This window comes from Scylla paramamosain, chromosome 5 (assembly GCF_035594125.1).
Source record: "Scylla paramamosain isolate STU-SP2022 chromosome 5, ASM3559412v1, whole genome shotgun sequence".
In the NCBI taxonomy this organism is placed as follows: domain Eukaryota; kingdom Metazoa; phylum Arthropoda; class Malacostraca; order Decapoda; family Portunidae; genus Scylla; species Scylla paramamosain.
Window position 1 is genome coordinate 26807556 of NC_087155.1, and position 5000 is coordinate 26812555.

Genomic DNA, 5000 nt, shown 5'->3' on the forward strand with positions numbered 1-5000 from the left:
AGTGTGTGTCAGGCTGACTACGTAACAAGTCAGCTGATTGAGTCCCTCCCTGTCTCCTTCACCCCTCCCTCTCCCTTCCTCCATCCTCTCTCTCTCTCCCTCTCCCTCCCCTTAGCCCATCACCCTCTCCCACCCCTTGCGGTACCTTCCCTCTTCCCACTCCCTCCCCCTCACGACAGCCTGGCAGGGGAGACAAGGTTAAACATACAGGAGGTTTCGTCATTCTTCCCCGCGGTGGTGATGGTGGTGGCAGAGACTGCAAGGGAAGGCAGCTGGGTCATTGAAAAGTCTCCAAGCATATATATTTTTCACTCCTGCAAGCGATGATTTACTGCAGTGACCTTCTTTTCCTTCCTCTCCCTGTATGTTTGGATGACGTAACACTTCCATCGTTAACGTGGAGCAGGTGGTAACACTGGGCCTGGCTGGTGGCTGGGGGCGGGTTGGGTGGGCAGGGCGGGCGGGCTCCGGGCAGTGGCGGTCTTCGCGCGCCGGTTAGATGCCTACTCCCATCTCCGCGACTTTTGCAGCTCCTCGCTCGTGCCTCCCGCTGGCTGGCTGACGCTCGCTCACCGCTGGTATTTGGTTTCGACCTGTGTCCTTATCGATCCTGCGGTGGCGTCCGTCTTCCATGGCTCATGGAGAGAGAGGAAAAAAAAAAAAAATGGAAGAAAATAAAGAGTAAAGTGTTGGTTATATAAGTACAGTAATATGAACTTTTATTATTTTTATTATTATTATTATTATTATTATTATTATTATTATTATTATTATTATTATTATTATTATTATTATTTATTTTTTACCATTATTGTTTTCATCAGTTGTTATTACTTGCTCTGTAAATTTTAACGAACTCTTCAAAAACACATACGACACCTAATGTTATTTTTCACGAAACCGCGCAAGCTATGCATAGTTGACACTGCTGTGCCAGTCAGTCCAGACGCACAGGGCAGCCAACATGTCGGCGGGCGCAGGCGTACCGTTAATACATTGATGAGGCGTTATTCACGGCGCCGCGGCCACCCTCCCCTTGGACCATATTATGAAACGTTTCTGCACCGCACCCAGCCTACTTTCAAAAGGGTCTAGTTGAAATTACACGGGTTTTTTAAGGATACTTTCAAGGTTCTAGCGACAGACTAACAAGATTTCTGCATTATTAACAGGAGAAACACTTGACAACCCGGCCTTTGGAAGTAGTCGGGTGAGGGAGCAAAAGCGTTTCTGAATATGGGCCATGCACGTGATTCGCCGGGGCTGTGTGTGAGCGAGGATTTGACAGGAATGCATGGAACACCCGCATAAGCCAGGCGGGAGGGGCGCGCAGTGCTGGTGATGCCAAGTATAATAGCGGGAGTGTTGCGTTCATTGGCCACCCACGCCCCCCCCCCCCCTCCTCCCACCACTGTTTAATGTAATGGCGATAGGTATGATTTTAATAACCTGCTCGATGGTGGTGTAATGAACATCGCCAAAGGGTATTTCGCACCTGTTCATGGGTGTAGTAATTACTGTTCTATTAAGGAGTAGTTACCTTATGAGTGAGTGTGGCGTGTTGGGTAAAATTAGTATATTTTTTTTTATTTAGAAATTCAATTACGTGTTTAATCGAATGCTTGCTTGCTTTGACACTCATAATTGGTGTAGGTGTTTTATTTATTTATTTTTTAATACATACACGTGACATTTCAATTACTATTTTAATCGAAGTCATGGGTGCAGTTCCGCTCGTTCGATAAAGGTGTGTAATTAGTCATTTATAACTAGCATAGGTGTTTTATTTATTTTATTTATTTATTTATTTTAATACACATGCGTGGACATTTCAATTACCAGTTTCATCGAAGTTGTGTCTTGAATTCCACTCGTTCGATAAAGGCATGTAGGGTGTGGAGCTAGTGATGCGTATGCTGCCGGTTGCCGCTGCCAAGGTGACGCCACAGCCTGCACCGCTAGACACACCAGCCTGCACTGCTACAGGAATACATGCCGCCCTGGAATTGCCTCGTAGGAATGGAGATGTGCGTTTGATCTCCCTTCATGCAGACGGACAGGATAGAGAGAGAGAGAGAGAGAGAGAGAGAGAGAGAGAGAGAGAGAGAGAGAGAGAGAGAGAGAGATACACCTGCCTCTCTAGCTTCCCTCTCCGGTCATCAAACCACTCACCGCTAGGGAACGCTTTCACACACACACACACACACACACACACACACACACACACACACACACACACACACACACACACACACACACACACACACACTTTTCCACCTTACCTGTCATAATGTAGAGTAGTCATTGTGTGAAGTTAGCGTTCATGAATATTAATGAATGAATTCACCGCTTTTCTTCCTCCAGCGTGTCCGTCATCGCTCCTCAGTCATTGTTCCGAGGCAGACACAAAAGAACTCAAGTGAAGAACAAACTGCGGCATACCTGTTAGCGCTTACGAGGCTGTGTGGTTAGGCAGGCTGTTCCGTTACGAAGCACCTGATAATTATGATGGCTGCCTTGTTTGATTGTTTGATTGATAGATTGATTTGTTTAGTTGGGCAGTTAATTGGCGGTTGGTTTGTTCATCTGATTTTTTTTCTTTTTATTTGTGAGAATGTAATGGTGTGGTGTAGAGGGTGTTTAACTCTCTCTCTCTCTCTCTCTCTCTCTCTGCTGTGTGTGTTGTGTGTGTGTGTGTGTGTGTCAGAGCTGATTTTGTGCAAAGTCATTATCGCTGTAAATCATGCAGGAGTTCAATAATCTGTTCTTGAGTTTCTTACACTCACACACACACACACACACACACACACACACACACACACACACGGGAGGCTCAGGAAATAGAAACATTAGCCCAGCACACCGCCTTCACACGCTGGGCGGCGGTGCTGGAGGGCGTGTGTCTGGTCGCCGGTCGCCAGGTGTCAAGGGAAACCCAACGTACTCAGCGTTCACTAATGTAGCGGACAAGGAGCGCCGCGCAATAACTACCAGGAGCGGCAACGAGAACCAGGGAGTGAAGGAGAGGGAAACACTGGGCAGACGCGGCGAGGGTACCGGCAGAGAGAGAGAGAGAGAGAGAGAGAGAGAGAGAGAGAGAGAGAGAGAGAGAGAGAGTGAGTGGCCGAGTCCCCTGAGGTGTTTTGTTGACCTGATGAGTAATGTCAAGCGTCCTCACCTTTACTTATTTGTTTCCTCCAGAACAGTGCCTTCTGTCTCTCTTCTCTTAACTGTGACGTAAGTAATTGAGTAACACACCCACATACTCTCACTTCCTCCCGTGTTTTTTTTCTTTTTTTTTTTTGCATTTTTCCCACAAGTCCTCTGATCCGCCGGGAGTCTGTCAGTTATCAAGAGTTGTGAGGCGATTGCCAGCTGATCACATGACTTGATATTGAGATCAAGCTCAGAACACTGAGTCATATTCTGAAACACTTCTGTTTGCACCACGGCTAGATTAAGAAGGCTCTAGATGAAATTACAATGCTTTTTAAAGACGATTTTATGGTTCTAGTGACAGATGAACAAGATTTTTACATTATTAACATGAAAAACACTCTTGAGTAACTGGGTAATCATCTCTATGGCCTTTGAAAATGGTCGTGAGAGAGAAAACGAGCCACACTACAGTTGAGTGCAGGAGGTAACTCGACTTCCAGCAAGCGACAATACGAACATTATTACTGGTATAGATAAAAGATATGTTCCCGTGAAAGACTTCTAATCTTATCGTGGCCTTTATGTGTGATCTCTGGAGTGACTCTGCTCCGCCACCGCCGCGGCAGGGGGTGTGGAATACAGGGAGGGTATTGTGTGAGGCGGTGCACCAGCTGCGCTCACCACACCGCCGCACCACCGCACCGCCACACCACAGACCACAGAGTTGGCACTGCCGGATGAACAGGTTTAGTAGGCGAGGCAGCTTGGTAGCGTGCGTTGTCCTGAGGGCCGTGTTTTTTTTTTTTTCTTTTGTTCTTCCCTCCTTCCTTCTTTCCTTCCTCGTCTTATGTTTCGTTTAGCCATTATTCTTGGTTTTCCTTCCTCTCCCTTCCTTCCTCTTATTTGTCTTACCATTCCTCTTTTCTTTCTTATCTTCCTTCCTTCCCTCCTTCCTTATCTTCCTCATGTTCGTCTGGTCATTCTTTTTTTCTTCCTTTCTTTCCTTCCTTCCTTCCTTCCTTCCTTCCTTCCTTCCTTCCTTCCTTCCTTCCTTCCTTCGTCTTACTCATGTTCGTCTAGCTGTACTTCTCTTTTCTTCTTTTCCTCTCTTTCCTTTTCCTACTCCTTGTACACTGCATTTGTCTTCTTATCCTCATCGTTGTGCTTGTCTTCGTCGTAGTCTTCCCTCCTCCTCCTCCTCCTCCTCCTCCTCCTCCTCCTCCTCCTCCTCCTCCTCCTCCTCCTCGTGCCCTCAGGAAGACGCAGCCTCGTCTCGTAATTTAATTTGGCCCATTCTTTTCGGCCACTTGTCTGAGTTAGTGCTGTGGCGAGTGCTGCTGATTTCTCACATCGCCGCCTGCCTTCCCCTCCCCTTCGTACCCTGAACTAAGACACCATCCCCTCCCCCAGCCCCCCCCATCCCCACGCCAGCGCCATCACGACCCCGGGGAAAGCGGCGGGGCAAGGCGGGGGGAAGACGGACGGGTCACTGTGGGGTTGACGTGAAAGCAGAATCAGCCGGTAACATGTAACTCTGTCATCCACAATGTCACTGTTGCCCTTGCTATCAACGCGCCTGCTGCTGGGGTCAAACTGTTTTTTTTATTTAATTTTTTCTTTCGTTTTCTTTATCTCGTTTTCTCTCTTTCTCTGTTGACAGGATTTGATGTGTTATTACAGAGTTTTTCCGTCCTGTCAGCTGCGCTCTTACATATATGTATAAGTAGATTCATATGTACAGACAGACAGACAGACAGACAGACAGACAGGCATATATACATAAACGTCACGTATGTACTCGTAGTTTATCGTTGCTTTTCTTCACTGGATTCTCGTGGTGT

The 5000-nt window shown here is 47.1% G+C and overlaps 1 protein-coding gene across 6 annotated transcripts in view; it reads left to right on the forward strand.

Annotated features, from left to right (window-relative positions):
• LOC135100756 (kinesin-like protein KIF13A) overlaps window positions 1-5000 on the forward strand; it is a 172316-nt gene that overhangs the window by 813 nt on the left and 166503 nt on the right. The window lies entirely within an intron of this gene.